Source organism: Papio anubis, chromosome 18, assembly GCF_008728515.1.
Source record: "Papio anubis isolate 15944 chromosome 18, Panubis1.0, whole genome shotgun sequence".
Taxonomy (NCBI): domain Eukaryota; kingdom Metazoa; phylum Chordata; class Mammalia; order Primates; family Cercopithecidae; genus Papio; species Papio anubis.
Window position 1 is genome coordinate 31,157,708 of NC_044993.1, and position 16,517 is coordinate 31,174,224.

At 47.9% G+C, this 16,517-nt stretch overlaps 1 protein-coding gene across 1 annotated transcript in view; it reads left to right on the top strand.

The window, feature by feature from the left end:
• Positions 1 to 12,022: 12,022 nt before the first annotated feature.
• The window catches only part of LOC116271280 (CCR4-NOT transcription complex subunit 1-like), a 44,833-nt gene continuing 40,338 nt past the window's right edge, over positions 12,023 to 16,517 (top strand). The window contains exon 1 of the mRNA XM_031658187.1: positions 12,023 to 12,176. The gene's annotated coding sequence lies outside the window, so the exon portion shown is untranslated. The remainder of the gene's footprint in view (positions 12,177 to 16,517) is intronic.

Here is a 16,517-nt window from a genome sequence, read left to right on the forward strand (position 1 = left end):
AAAAAAAAAAAAAAAAAAAAAAAAAAAAAAAAAAAAACATAGTGAGACCTCATCTCTTTATTTTTATTTATTTTATTTATTTATTTATTTATTTATTTATTTATTTATTTTGAGTCAGAGTCTTGCTCCATTGCCCAGGCTGGAGTGCAGTGGCGCAATCTTGGCTCACTGCAGCCTCTGCCTCCCTGGTTCAAGTGATCCTCTTGCCTCAGTCTCCCGAGTATCTGGGATTACAGACATGTGCCACTTACACCCAGCTAATTTTTGTATTTTTAGTAGAGCCAGGGTTTCACCATGTTGGATAGGCTGTTCTCAAACTTCTGACTTCAGGTGACCCACGCACCTCAGCCTCCCAAAGTGCTGGGATTATAGGCGTGAACCACCACACCCAGCTGAGACCCCATCTCCATTTTTTTTTTAAATTAAAGTATCAACTAACTTCCTCCCATGATTAGCTTGGCCTATGCCCAGGAATGAATGGAAGAGAGCCAGCCTGTGAGGCTAGAAGCAAGATGGAGTCAGCCATGCGAGACTTTTCTCACTGTCACAATCTTTGCAAAGGCAATTTCAAAAGTACAGAAACAGAGCAGGGGTATAGAACTTGGAAAACGTTTGCAGGATTCCAAAAGAGCATCTTCATGGGATTCACCAAGTCTGGGGGGCCTGGTAATGGAATAATGGGATGGAGGGATAATGTGTCTCTGGCTTTGAATTCTATAAACCCCTACTACACTCTCTTCCTCCAGTCTCCTAATGGTCCCATCCCTGGGGTACCCGAATGCATTAATACCACTGCCATGTGGATGTCAGGGATGTGGCTGAAATGCTCTCTGTTTTCCTGACTCCCTCCCTGCCTGGAAACCATGCAGTTGAGTCTAAGATCTGGTCAGCCAATGGTAGAGGCATGACAGCTGGGCTGTGGCCTCAAAGGATTGAGGGGCTTTCTTGAGGGAGAGCTAGGGCACGTAAGCACTCAGTTATTTGTTGAAAGAAGAAATAAGTGAGGGTGTGAAAGGAAAATAAAATCTCAAAATCCTCAAATCACTAAGCCAAAGGGAAAAGTCAAGCTGGGAACTGTGTCAGGCAAACCTGCCTTCCATTCTATTCCTCAATAAGATAGCTACAAAGATATGTCCACTGCAGCCTCGACTGCCTAGGCTCAAGTCATCCTCCCACCTCAGCCTCCTGAGTAGCTGGGACTACAGATGTGCACCAACACAAAAATTCCTTGTGGGCCTCAAGGTCCTTACCCTGTTGAATTTCACCCTGGCAATGTAAATTGATAGCTTATCTTCACAGGTGAGGGACAAAGGACAGAATTCAAAGTCATCCCTCTGCTCACCTGAGACAAATCCATATCTGATTGCCTCCTCTCCCCTATTGTTTATGTAAAAATGCAGATTCACTGAGCTGGACTAAGGCATAAGTGACCATTCCTCTACCCCCCTCTCACATGTAAATTGTATGTTTAGTAAAATGCTAATCTGAGACTCAAAGAAATGCAACCTTTTGTCTCTTATCTACGGATGACCCTGATGCAGAAGCCCCCACTTTGAGCTGTTGCAACCTTTCCAGATGGAACCAAAGTACATCTTACACATACTGATTGATGCCTTATGTCTCCCTAAAATGTATGAAACCAAGCTGCGCCCCAGCCACCTTGGGCACGTGTTGTCAGGATCTCCTGAGGCTCTGTCATGGGTTAACCTTGGCAAAATAAACTTTCTAAACTGATTGAGACCTGTCTCAGATAGTTTTGGGTTAAGAAGGGAGAGTGGTATGTGGCAGTTGGAGAGGATTCGGGGGTGAAGGTCGGGGGAGTCCTAGGGTCCAGGAAGAGGGTGTGGGAGAGAGTTGTGATCCTGGGAGGAGTGTGAGCGTGCCCATGTCTAGCAACTTTGTGCTGGTTGGGAGGCGGGGTTGACCAGGGCCCCCGGGAATCCCAGTTCTCAGTTTCCCTGAGACCCAGAGTAGACACAGCCATCCTCAGCTGCTTCTCCCTGCAGTACCATGTGGACATGTCCCCTTTCTACCGGAAGCTGCTGCAGCACAACCTCCGTGCCCCATGTGACAAACGCAAAGTCATCTGACTGGGGAGAGGTTTGTGGAGACCCTCTGCCCCAGGGGAGGGGAAGAGTGGATTCTAGTTGGGGGGGTTTGGTGGGGATTGGGGGTGGAGGTGGAGTTGTCCTTCATTCTTCCAGAAGTCCGCAGCCTGGGGAAGTGTCCTAGTGCTGCTCCAAAAGGTCATCCTGGAAGCCTTCTGCCTCAGGGAAGAATCAAGTGGAGGAGGGCTGGGAAGATGATCAAAGTTCAAGCATTTCTTCCTTTTCATTGGTATCCAAAAGGAGATCTTGTCCTTTCAACTATCTAAAGCTGGGCTCCACCCAGATCACAGACAAGAGATAACTTTCCAAAAGAGCTTCATTAGCATTTAAATGTGTGACAATCTCTTCATCTAAAAAACAAAAATAGAACCCTCTCCTCCAGCTATAGCTCTCCTCCCCTTTCCCAGACTCACAGGCCACTTCCATCTGGCTTTGGTCTCCCCTCATTCCACAGAAAGGACTCTCTCTAAGGTCACCATGGCCAAGCTGAGCTGTCACACAGCCCAAGGGCCTTGTCAATTCCCTCCTTGCTTGACTGCTCAAAAACACTGAGCCTCTCAGTTCTCTTGGCCTCCAGTAGCCCTCAGGCCTCTTGGGCTGGGCAGCTCTTTCACGCCTTCTTTGCGGGAGGCTCTTCCACACTTAACCTTGAGCTCCAGCAGGATTCTTTTCAGGTCCTGGCTTCTGCTCTCTGCAAGCTCCCACTGGGCGGCAGCTCTACCAGCCTGGCCTGTCAGTAACTGCATGCTCTGTTTCCAGAGTCTTCCCGAGTGTTAGTTCTTTGGAGGTCACAGGACATCTCCACTTGGGTTGAATCATAACTACCTTCAACACCTGCACTAAACTCACCATCTCTTCTCCCAAACTTCCCCAGTCTCCTAGTCTCATAGGGAGAAAGGCACCCAGTAGCCAGACAATTCTTTTTTTTTTTTTTTTTGAGACAGTCTTGCTCTGTCGCCCACGCTGGAGTGTAGTGTGCAGTGGCGCGATCTCGGGTCACTGCAACCTCCACCTCCCGGATTCAAGCGATCCTCCCGCCTCAGCCTCTCTAGTAGCTGGGACTACAGGCACGCGCCACCACGCCTGCCTAATTTTTGTATTTTTGTAGAGTTAGGTTTCATCATGTTGGCCAGACTAGTCTCAAACTCCTGACCTCAGCTGATCTGCCCACCTCAGCCTCCCAAAATGCTGGGATTACAGGCATGAGCCACTGCGCCCAGCCCCTTCATTTATTTTCTCTTACCTTTCACACTCTATCAATTACCAAAGTCCGACAATTTCACTTCCCATATCTGTTGTGGTCCCAGTTCTCCCCATTCCCACCGCACTATCTCCCCTGGACTCTAAGATCAGCTTCCTGGTTAGTTTCCCAGCCCTTCCTCCACTTCACAGCCAATGTGACCTTAAAAAAAATGCAAATATAAGCCTGTCCGCTGCTCCACCCAACCCTTCAAAGGCTTCCCAGAGCTCTTAGGATAAAGGGCTGACCACAGCAGCCCTAGATGGGCTTCTGGCTACCACTCTGGGTTCCAACCTTCCTGGTCTTTTAGCTCCTCACAGATGCCCAAAGATGCTGTATCATCTCTGGAAGGCCTAGCTCTTTGCTAGAATGTAACCCTCCCCTCCACTCTTCCTCTGTAACTCCTACTCCATGCCCAGCCAGGCTTTTACTTTTTAAAATATATATATATATTATATTTTTTATTGTACTTTAAGTTCTGGGATACAAGTGCAAAATGTGTAGGTTTGTTACACAGGTATATATGTGCCATGGTGGTTTGCTGCACCTATCAACCCATCATCTCGGTTTTAAGCCCTGCTTATATTAGCTATTTGTCCTAATGCTCTCCTTCTCCTTGCCCCTCACCCTCTGACTGGCCCCCATGTGTCATGTTCCCCTCCCTGTGCCCATGTGTTCTCATTGTTCAACTCCTGCTTATGAGTGAGAACATATGGTGTTCAGTTTTCTGTTCCTGTGTTAGTTTGCTGAGGATGATGGCTTCCAGTTTCACCCATGTCCCTGCAAAGGACATGGTCTCATTTCCTTTTTATGGCTGCAGGTTTCTGAATTTCTCAGTGGGCTTTTTGCAGTGTGCCTCCCTGGACATCCTCCCAGGGTAGAGCTACAAATGTCTTACTAAAGCTTGAGCGCCCAGGGAATCAGAGGGATTGAGGCAAGGCAGTGGTAATGGGCTGGATTTAGAGTTAGGCTGTCAATGGGTAGCTCTGGATAAGAGAGAGAATCCTAAGGTAGTTAAAACTACTGTAAATTGAAGTTACTGACTAACCTGAAAAGTGAGACTGAAAAACAGGAACATGAAATAATAAGGCCTTGTATTTCTTGCATTCTTTTTTATGTATTTTTTTTTTTTTTGAGACGGAGTCTCGCTCTGCCGCCCGGGCTGGAGTGCAGTGGCCGGATCTCAGCTCACTGCAAGCTCCGCCTCCCGGGTTCCCGCCATTCTCCTGCCTCAGCCTCCCGAGTAGCTGGGACTACAGGCGCCGCCACCTCGCCCGGCTAGTTTTTTGTATTTTTTAATAGAGACGGGGTTTCACCGTATTAGCCAGGATGGTCTCGATCTCCTGACCTCGTGATCCGCCCGTCTCGGCCTCCCAAAGTGCTGGGATTACAGGCTTGAGCCACCGCGCCCGGCGTATTTCTTTATTTTTTGAGACAAGTTATCAGTCTGTTGCCGAGACTGGAGTGTACTGGTACAATCATGGCTCACTGCAGCCTTGACCTTCTGGCCTCAGGGGATCCTTCCACCTCAGCCTCCTAAGTAGCTGCAACTACAGGTATGCAGCACCATGCCTGGCAAATTTTTCTTTTTCTTTTTTGTAGAATCAGGGTCTTGCTGTGTTTCCCAGGCCGGTCTTTAACTCCTGGGCTCAAGTAGTCCTCCCACCTTGGCCTCCCAAAGTGCTGGGATTACAGGCCTAAGCCACTATGCCCAAAGGCTTTGTATTTCCATTCACCTTTCTTCCAAGCACTTTGAAACATACTATAATATAATTTGCACAGATCTCAAAGCCTCAAAATTCTTTGTCTTCTAAGTATTTTTTGTTCCCCTCCCTAACCTAATTAAACAAGACTTTTGTTTTCAGCATTTACATTTCTCTCTCTGGGCTATTTTGGGAAATAATGAAAAGTTTCGTAAAACCAGAGTCTCCTCTCTAGCCAGGCTGGAGTGCAGTGGCCTGATCTCGGCTCACTGCAACTCTGCCTTCTGGGTTCAAGCAATTCCCCCCGGCCTCAGCCTCCTGAGTAGCTGGGACCACAGGCATGCGCCACCATGTCCGGCTAAGTTTTTGTATTTTAGTGGAGACGGGGTTTCACCATGTTGACCAGGATGGTCTCGATCTCTTGACCTCGTGATCGGCCCACCCCGGCCTCTCAAAGTGCTGGGATTATAGGCATGAACCACCACACCCGGCGAGAGTTTTGTAAATTCTTCCAGAGCCTGGGGTGCAGTTACCTGGGGAGAAGTGAAAGACTGGAAGAAGATGAAAGAAAGAGGCCAGGAAAGTAATTAATGGCTAGCTAAAATATCCTGTTTCTTTCTTTCTTTTTTTTTTTTTTTTTGATACGGAGTCTCGCTCTGTAGCCCAGGCTGGAGTGCAGTGGCCGGATCTCAGCTCACTGCAAGCTCCGCCTCCCGGGTTCACGCCATTCTCCTGCCTCAGCCTCCCGAGTAGCTGGGACTACAGGCGCCCGCCACCTCGTCCGGCTAGTTTTTTTTTTTTGTATTTAGTAGAGACGGGGTTTCACCGTGTTAGCCAGGATGGTCTTGATCTCCTGACCTTGTGATCCTCCCTCCTCGGCCTCCCAAAGTGCTGGGATTACAGGCGTGAGCCACCGCGCCCGGCCCTAAAATATCCTGTTTCTAAATACAGTGTGTTGCTGAGTTATAAGGTGATTCAGTTAATCCTTTGTGAAGGTGTCTAGTAAAATGGTTGGTCTGGACCGGGAGCGGTGGCTCACGCCTGTAATCCTAGCACTTTGGGAGGTTGAGGCGGGCGGATCACAAGGTCAGGAGATCGAGACCATCCTGGCTAAATGGTGAAACCCCGTCTCTACTAAAAATACAAAAAAATTAACCGGGTGTGGTGGCAGGTGCCTGTAGCCCCAGCTACTCGGGAGGCTGAGGCAGGAGAATGGCCTGAACTCGGGAGGCGGAGCTTGCAGTGAGCCGAGACCTGGCCGCTGCACTCCAGCCTGGGCGACAGAGCGAGACTCTGCCTCAAAAAAAAAAAAAAGTTGGTCTGGGCTTGATTTCCAGTTATGTCTTTTGATAAAAATGCAAAGGTGTATCACCTGATCTACAGTACCCCTTCCAGTTTGTAAATTTCCTGTGAGTCTTTCAGCTATTTAGTAAGGATGTAAGCCACCTAGGATTCTGACAGACGGTTGAAGGACTTTGATCTCTAGGCCATTGTGCAAATCTTGCAGGTACTTAGCTCAGGCTCCATGACCAGTCAAATCCTAGAAGTGGTGTTGTAACTCCAGGGGAGGGGTTGGCAGTGAGCACAAGGGTCTGCTGGTGCAGTCTCAGTTGAAAGCAGCAAAGCATTTTCCTGGCAAAGACAGGCTGAAGTAGAAAAAGGCATTTCACCTGTATTTTACCTTATCTTTATTTTTGGAGATCTATGTTTGAGACCAGAACTAGCTGTAGAATTACAGAGTTGACCTTAGATAGCTGACCTCTATGGGTATCACCTTCTGTCTCTTAAAAAAAAAAAAAAATTTTGGCCGGGCACAGTGGCGCATGCCTGTAATCCCAGCACTTTGGGAGGCTGAGGCGGGTGGATCATGAGGTCAGGAGATCGAGACCTTGCTGGCTAACATGGTGAAACCCCGTCTCTACCAAAAATACAAAAAATTAGCCAGGTGTGGTGGCGGGAGCCTGTAGTCCCAGCTACTCAGGAGGCTGAGGCAGGAGAATGGTGTGAACCTGTGAGGCAGAGCTTGCAGTGAGCTGAGATTGCGCCACTGCACTCCAGCCTGGGTGACAGAGTGAGACTCCCTCTCAAAAAAAAAAAAAAAAAAAAATCTTAAAGTGGGGTGTGGTGGTTCAAACCTGCAACCCCAGCCCTTTGGGAGGCCTACGTGTGGGGAATCACTTGAGGCCAGGAGTTGAAGACCAGACTGAGTGAGATCCCATCTCTACAAAAAAAAATTTTTAATTCATTTAAAAAAGTATTTAAAATTATACAAATAAAACATAAATACATACTCTTTGTAAAAAGTTCAAATAGTGGCCAGGTGCAGTGGCTCACGCCTGTAATCCCAGCACTTTAGGAGGCTGAGGTGGGTGGATCACCTAAGGTCAGGCATTCGAGACCAGCCTGGCCAACATGCTGAAACCCTGTCTCTACTAAAAATACAAAAAATTAGCTGGGCATGGTGGCAGGTGCCTGTAATCCCAGCTGATTGGGAGGCTGAAGCAGGAGAATCGCTTGTACCTGGGAGGCAGAGGTTGCAGTGAGTCAAGACCATGCCATTGCACTCCAGCCTAGGCAAAAAAAGAAAAGAAAAAAAAAGTACAGTCATCTATAGAATAAAAAGCACAGTTTCCTTTTACCGTTCCTCATTCCCACTTCTCTCCCTACAGACAACCATTAGTGTTAGTTGGGGTGGGGGGAGGAGTATATCTTTTCAAATGTTTTGATGCATTTAGTTATATAGAAATATAGACAGTTATGGCCGGGCGCGGTGGCTCAAGCCTGTAATCCCAGCACTTTGGGAGGCCGAGACGGGCGGATCACGAGGTCAGGAGATCGAGACCATCCTGGCTAACACGGTGAAACCCCGTCTCTACTAAAAAATACAAAAAACTAGCCGGGCGAGGCGGCGGGCGCCTGTAGTCCCAGCTACTCGGGAGGCTGAGGCAGGAGAATGGCGTAAACTCGGGGGGCGGAGCTTGCAGTGAGCTGAGATCCGGCCACTGCACTCCAGCCCGGGCGACAGAGCCAGACTCCGTCTCAAAAAAAAAAAAAAAAAAAAGAAATATAGACAGTTATTTTCTTCCACACAAATGATAACATAATGATTATATATTTTTTCTTTCCTGCATCTAACTTTCTAATTTAGCAATAAATCTTAGAACCATTCCATATAAGCAAATACAGACTTACCTCATTTTTTAATTATTATTTTTTTGAGTCTTGCTCTGTTGCCTAGGCTGGAGTGCAATGGCACAATCTTGGCTCACTGCAACCTCCGCCTCCCAGGTTCAAGTGATTCTCCTGCCTCAGCTTCCTGAGTAGCTGGGATTATAGGTGCCCGCCACCATGCCTGGCTAATTTTTGTATTTTTATTAGAGATGTGGTTTCACCATGCTGGCCAGGCTGATCTCAAACTCCGGACCTCAGGCGATCCACCCGCTTCGGTCTCCCAAAGTGCTGGGATTACAAGTGTGAGCCACAGTGCCCAGCCGACTTACCTCATTAAAAAAAAAAAAAAAAAAAAAAAGCCAGGTGCGATGGCTCATGCCTGTAATCCCAGCACTTTGGGAGGCTGAGGTGGGTGGATCACGAGGTCAGGAGATCGATACCACTCTGGCTAACAAGGCGAAACCCCGTCTCTACTAAAAATACAAAAATTAGCTGGGCATGGTGGCAGGCGCCTGTAGTCCCAGCTACTCGGGAGGCTGAGGCAGGAGAACCGCGTGAACCTGGGAGGCGGAGCTTGCAGTGAGCCAAGATGGCGCCACTGTACTCCAGCCTGAGTGACAGAGACTCAGTTTAAAAAAAAAAAAAATTCATAATATTCCATAAAAAAGTACGATATTTATTTATTTATTTTTGAGTCACAGTCTCACTCTGTCACCCAGACTTGAGTGTAGTGGTGCGATCTCGGCTCATTGCAGCTTCTGTCTCTCGGGTTCAAGCAATTCTCTTGCCACAGCTACCGACTAGCTGGGATTACGGGTGCCTGCCACCACACCTGGCTAATTTTTGTATTTTTAGTAGAGACGGGGTCTGGCCCAAAGTACCATACATTTTAATAATCAGTTTATTATTGTTTCCAATCTTTTGGGTCCCCATAAACAATGCTTCCATGTGTATGTGTATGCATTCTACACACATTTGCAATGTTCATCTGTGGAGTAATTTCTTAGTCATGGAATTATTGGGTCAGTGGGGTTGGCGTTTTCACTTTTGATAAACTCCGCCAAAATGCTGCTATACATAGGGGTTTTGGCAACTTTTACTAGCAACAGGGCAGGGAAGGGCCTTATTCCTAGTCCTTGTTCTGTTTAGGGGACCTTTTACTTCTAAGAATAAAATGTTGTAAGTCGATTTCTCCCTTTAGTACCCTGCAAGGCTTATTTGCACATATGCCTACCATGTGCCAGGCACAATGCTAGGTGCTGAGAATACAGCTATGAACAAGACTGAAGCGATCCTTTTTCTTACTATAGGTGGGGTCCCTGGCTCTTGCACAGTTCTGGCTCTTGCACGGTTGCTTGAAAACACGAGGGACTCAGTAAATGTATGCTGAAAGACCTGGCCTCCAACTAAGGAAAGGTACATGTCAAAAATTATTTTTAGGCTGGGCTTGGTGGCTCATGCTTGTAATCCCAGCACTTTGGGAGGCCGAGGTGGATTACCTGAGGTCAGGAGTTCAAGACCAGCCTGACCAAGATGGTGAAACCCCGTCTCTACTAAAAATACAAAAACTAGCTGGGTGTGGTGGCACATGCCTGCAATCTCAGCTACTTGGGAGGCTAAGGCAGAGTCTCACTTGAACCAGGGAGGCGGAGGTTGCAGTGAGCTGAGATTGCACCATGCACTCCAGCCTGGGCAACAAGAGCAAAACTGCATCTCAAAAAAAAAAAAAAAAAAAGAAAAGATGTATTTTTAGGACATTATGTTCAGTTAAATAGGCCAGTCACAAAAAAACAAATACTGCATGATTTCACTTATATGAGGTATCTAAAGTAATCAAACTCAGAAACATAAAGAAGAATGGTGATTGCCAGGGACTAGGGGGAGGGGGAAATGGAAGGTGTTAAACAACAGATACAGTTTCAGTTTTGCAAGATGAAAAAGTTCTAGAGATCTGTTGTACAACAATATGCATATAGTTAATACTACCGCATTCTACACTTAAAAATGATTAAGATGGTAAATTTCATGTGTTTCTTACCATAATTTTTTTGAAGTCTTTTTTTGGGCACCAGAGGTAATATGAGACAGATGGCCAGGAGACCACCTACCGAGCCTAGCCTGAGGACAGGGGTGAGCAGAGGGATAGGTCTGAATTTCTTTTTCTTTCTTTCTTTTTTTTTTTTTGGAGACGGAGTCTCGCTCAGTCGCCCAGGCTGAAGTGCAGTGGCACAATCTCGGCTCACTGCAACCTCCCCCTGCAGGGTTCACACCATCCTCCTGCCTCAGCCTCCCGAGTAGCTGGGACTACAGGCGCCCGCCACTACGCCCGGCTAATTTTTCTGTATTTTTAGTAGAGACGGGGTTTCACCGTGTTAGCCGGGATGGTATCGATCTCCTGACCTCGTGTTCCGCCCGTCTCGGCCTCCCAAAGTGCTGGGATTACAGGCGCGAGCCACCGCGCTTGGCCTTTTTTTTTTTTTTTTTTGAGATAGAGTCTCGTTTTGTTGCTCAGGCTGGAGTGCAGTGGCGCGATCTCTGCTCATTGCAACCCACGCCTCCCGGGTTCAAGCGATTCTCCTGCCTCGCCTCCTAAGTAGCTGGGATTACAGGCCTGAGCCACCACGCCTGGCTATTTTTTTTTTGCATTTTAGTAGAGATGGGGTTTCACCGTTGTTAGCCAGGATGGTCTCGATCTCCTGACCTCGTGATCCACCCGCCTCAGCCTCCCAAAGTGCTGGGATTACAAGCGTGGCCACCGTGCCCGGCCTTAATTTCAAAAGGTAATACAGCTAACCAGTCAACACTTCCTTCCCAATCCTTTCTCTTTGGGGTACAGGTGAGTATAAAATCTTACCAACTATCATAGATAAGAAACAAACCAAAGCAAAATATGTCTCTATGCTTTTTCTCTTGAGAGCGAAGGACATGGGTATCCTTTCTTAGAAGGGTTCTAGGACTTAAGCCAGTAAGAGAACTTGCGTCTCCTACGTCTCTGGAAGGCGTCTCTGGAAGGTGTCCTTTCTTCAATAGGCAGAACTAAAACAAAGTTCCCTTGACCAACGCGAAGCAAGCGAGGACAAGGTGGCCACCTGGGTGACTACATCCCCCAGCATGCACTGCTCCTTCTAGGTCGCAGCCAGTGACGGACGAAGTCGCATTACTTCTGAGATGGGAACCGGATAGGGGAGCGCGACTACACATCCCAGGATGCAAAGCGCCCCAAATCTAGTCGCAACCTGGCTTGCTTTCTGGCTGGCGTTCCCCGCCAAAGGGACACTAGGGGAGGGGAATGTTTCGGTTGGGAATCCCCGAAGTCTGCTGGATCGTGACATTTCGAAAGAGGAAGGAAAGTGGAGGAAGGCTGTTTCACTGTAACTCAAAGTAGTTCCCGCGCAGGGTGGCGAGGAGTTATGGACCCCTTCCATAATTTATTGTTCCTCAAAGGCAATGCCAAGCCCCACTGGTTGCAGCCCTCGAGGGCAGGTGGGAAGTACGTGAAGCCCCAAATCGAAGTTACCAGCTCTCCTTATTGGCCCTCGCCTCGAGCGCAGGCGCGAGGGCTCTGACTCTGGTCCCCTGGGCCTGGTGAGCGGCAATTGGCCAAAGTCCGCGAAGTAAGAGTCTGGATTGGTAGTTGCTAGCAGGAGCCTGGTTTCTTCCTCGACTTCTGCAAGTGATAGAGTGTGATTGGTTTAAATCCGCGGGCACCTGTCGGTGATTGGCTAGGAGCCACAGGCGGGGCGCGGCCATTGGCTGGCACTGGGGCCATCCCTCCTCGGGCGGGCAGCGAATGATGAAATGGGAACGGGGAGGGGAAAGGCCGCGACGTGAGCGCGCGACCTCCGGCGCCATTTTGTAGAGAAACAAGCGGAGTTAACCGAAGAGGGGGTCGAGGAGAGCCGGAGTCGGGGACCCAGGAGTTTCCTGTGTCCAGCGCTGCCGGAGCCGCCTGAGGTGAGGCGGGCTGGCGTCAGGGGCTACGGTAGGGTGGCGGTGACAGCTTGGGAACGCGAGTGCCGGTGGGAAGAGGAATAGGGGTGGACCTGGGGCCACTGGAAGCGTTTCCCGGAGCTCCAGGGAGTGAGAGGCAGCCGGGACGGGGAATTGGGACTAGGCGGGAGAGGGCGGACTCTTCTCCGCACGGCTCTCGGAGGCTGCGCGCTCTGAAAATTAGAGGCCAGCCAGAAGGCTCCAGGGAGCGGAGGGCAGAGCTCGGGGTGAGACCCGGGGTGGTCTCTGTCCCGGGCCTGGAGGCTCAGGGGGCGGCAGTGGCGGCAGTTCGTGTCGCTGGGCCTGGCTTCGCGCGGGTTGCACCCTCCTGAGACCTCCACGAGCTCCTCAACTACTCTGTCTGTCTCTGCTCCCGGATGGTTGCAGTGGGCATCGGCTCCCGAGGCCTAGCGCTTCGGGCGAGGGGCACCGTGTTTGGAGTTTTTGCACGTTTTCAGTTCTTCTCCGTGTACTCGGAGCTGCCACTCTCCCCCTCTGACGCCCCCAGCACGTTGTCAAAGCCCCCCAGGTTTCGGGTGTCCCCGGATGGGAAGGGCGGGCGGGAGCGAGCACTTCCTTATTACTTGCTACAGGTTTTGTTCCACTCGCGCGCCTGGGCGCTCACACTTTCTTTGAAGTCGGCCCCCACCTACTCGGTCCGGTGTCTGCAGTAGTGGCGGCCCTGCTCACCCAGGACAAGTGTCCCGCTGGTGAGCTGAACACTTGTAGGCCTCAAGGCTGATGAGATCCACTGCAGATCTTGTAGAGGTACTTAAGGCCAAACACAAATAATACTTTTTCAGTACCACCTCCTCTGCAGAATTTACCCAAGAGGGCTCACCGATACTCACTCCACGAGGAGTAAGCTTTGTAGATTAAAAAGGAATGCTTGACATCTGTGTGTTTGAAAATGTTGTATTTAAAATAAACTTTATGACAAACTTTTCCCATGAAGTTACTTCAATCAAATGTCCCATTTCTTAGGACTCTAATCAATTAAGGTCTGTTTTCTTCCTGAAAACTGAGCAACAATGCTTAACCTACCCTGCCGATTTCTCTACAATTCGATCGCCTGTGACTACTTGGGTTTTTTTTAAGTCGATAATTGAGTGAATATAATTATACTGTTTGAAAAAATGCCGAAAGTTTTCCTTATGACAGCCTCCTTGATAGGAATAGGGAATATATGTATTAAAACAAAGAGGGAGGGCAAGTAAAATATTAGGAAGAAGATGAAACAGATTAAGAACAATATTTTTGTATGGGTACGTGGGTTTAATACTTAAGTGGTCTGTGGTCCAGGTTGGCATTCCTACCCTTTTAGAGATTGGCAGCAGAGTATTTTAGCTATTAAGAAGACATGTGGTAACAGTTTAAATAATTATGTCTTAGGACACTGCAAATTGTTACCTTGTCTAAGGAGAACGTGCATTGATGATACATGGTTTTAGGTGACTAGCTGTGTTTTCAGTGAAATGGTAGCATGTTGATAAAACTAGTTTGGGGAGTTGATCCCTTTTCAACAAGTGTGAGTCCCCCAAGTCATAGTGGAAACAAGTCTAGAATCGACTGGGTGCGATGGTTCACGCCTGTAGTCCCAGTCCTTATGGAGGCCGAGGTGTGTGAATCACGAGAGGTCAGGAGTTCGAGACCAGCCTGGCCAACATGGTGAAACCTTGTCTCTACTAGAAATACAAAAATTAGTCGGGTGTGGTGGCAGGTGCCTGTAATCCCAGCTACTTGGGAGGCTGAGGCGGGAGAATCGCTTGAACCCGGGAGGTGGAGGTTGCAGTGAGCCGAGACAGAGCCACTGCACTCCAGCCTGGGGGACAGGGAGACTTTGTCTCAAAAAAAAAAAAGTCTAGAATCAAGGCACAAAGGCATGTCTATTTGTAACTGAAAATATTTCCTTTTCTTACCTAAGATTGTAATCTTAGAAGTTTTAAGGTACAGTTTTGTGGCATTATGGTGGAAAGAATTGAAATACGTTCTTTTTGGTTCCCAGCTTATCACCCTGGGTTCATTTTCTTTTTTTCTGGTTTCTAAATTTCTCCTGGGGGTTTAGATCCTAGTCTCTTTAATATAAATGTTGTCAAGCTAAGTAATAAGACATCCTTATTTGGAGTCAAGTCATTGAAAAAAACTATGAAAACAAATGGAAATGCTTGCCATCTTTTCAAAACATGCTTTAAAGTCTGATTTCAAATTATGTTGCATTTTACTTTTTCTGAGTATGTTTTTGGATAGATTCTGATCTGTTTATGATAAACTTTTTTTTTAAGATGGAGCCTCGCTCTGTCGCCAGGCTGGAGTGCAGTGGTGCGCAATCTCAGTTCACTGCAACCTCTGCCTCCAGGGTTCAAGCAGTTCTCCTGATTTGGCCCCCTGAGTAGCTGGGACTACTGGCGCCCGCCACCATGCCCAGCTGATTTTTGTATTTTAATAGAGATGGGGTTTCACCATGTTGGCCAGGATGGTCTCGAACTCTTAACCTCGTGAACCGCCCCCCTCACCCTCCCAAAGTGCTGGGATTACAGATACGAGCCACCGCGCCCAACCAAGAAGCTTTCTTTTTAACCAGTTTAAATTTATGAACTTAATTATTTCTTTCTATGAAGTAACAGGTCTTTGGTACCCAGTGCCAGAGAGTGGAATTTGTCCACAATAATTCTGATTGAATGCTGTCATATTTTGAGACTAATTTTTTTGGCCCAGGCAAGTGGCTCAAGCCTGTATCCTAGCTTTTTGGGAGGATGAGGGAGGAGGATGCTTGAGACTAGGAGTTAGAGACCAGCCTGGGCAATATAGTGAGACCCTTTCTTTACAAAAAAGAAAATTAAATTTTAAAAAATTAAGTTTTTGCAAAATATTTACTATGAATATTTTGTCCCAGATTAACAAAAAGAGTAGTCTGCCATTTTGAAATGCTGTATTTTATGAACTTGGTATATCTTTTTTTTTTTGAGACGCAGTCTCGCTCTGTTGTCCAGGCTGGAGTGCAACGTGGGATCTTTGTTCATTGCAACCCTCACCTCCCAGGTTCAAGCGATTCTCCTGTTTTGGCCTCCTGAGTAGCTGGATTACAGGTGCCCATCACCACGGCCAGCTAGTTTTTGTATTTTTAGTAGAGAAGAGGTTTCAACGTGTTGGCCAGGCTGATCTAGAACTCCTGACCTCAGGGAATCCACCTGCCTTGGTCACCCAAAGTGCTGGGATTACAGGCGTGAGCCATAGCGCCCAGCATGAACTTGGTATATACCTTTATTAAAAAAAAGACTTTCAAGCCGTATATATTAACTGAGGCATTTCTTTAATGACCCTCTGACCAAACTAAACTTCCTGCTGTGAAGTTTCAAAATGGCATCCCATTGAGTGACTCTATATATAGAAGAATCTAGCAATTCCTTTTCTGTTTGCTCACAATTTTAAAGATGAATCTTTGAAAGTTAAAAGGGGCTCAAAACCTGCCCCCCAGTGTATACAATAGTTTTTTTTTTTTTCTGAGACAGGGTTTCACTTCAATGCCTAGGCTGGAGTGCAGCAGCACAATCACTGCCCACTGCAGCCTTGATATTCTGGTCTCAGGTGATTCTCCCACCTCAGCCCCTGAGTAGCTGGGACTGCAGGTGCATGCTACTACACGTGTCAAAAATTTTTTTCTTTTTTTTTTGAGATAGTGTTTTGCTCTTCTCCCCCAGGCTGGAGTGCAGTGGTGCGGTCTTGGCTTGCTGCAACTTCTGCCTCCCGGGTTCAAGTGATTTTCCTGCCTCAGCTTCCCAATCCCAAGTAGCTGGGATTACAGGTGCGCGCCATCATGCCTGGCTAATTATATATATATGTTTTTTTAAAACAGGGTTTTGCTCTTGTTGCCCAGGCTGGAGTTCAGTGGTGTGATTTCTGCTCAATGCAACCTCTGGCTCCTGGATTCAAGCAATTCTCCTGCCTCAGCCTCCCGAGTAGCTGGGATTACAGGCGCACGCCACCGTGCCCGGCTAATTTTTTGTATTTAGTAGAGACAGGGTTTCACCACGTTAGTCAGGGTGGTCTCGAACTCCTGACCTCAGGTGATCCACCTGCCTCAGCCTCCCAAAGTGCTGGGATTACAGGCGTGAGCCACTGCACTGGCCTGTAGTTTTAGTAGAGATGGGGTTTTACCATGTTGGCTGGTCTGGTCTTGAACTCCTGACCTCAAGTGACCTACTTGCCTCAGCTTCCCAAAGTTCTGGGATTACAGGTGTGAGCCACCGCGCCTGGCCTAATTTTTGTATTTTTTTGTTAGAGATGAGGTTTCACCGTGTTTTCCAG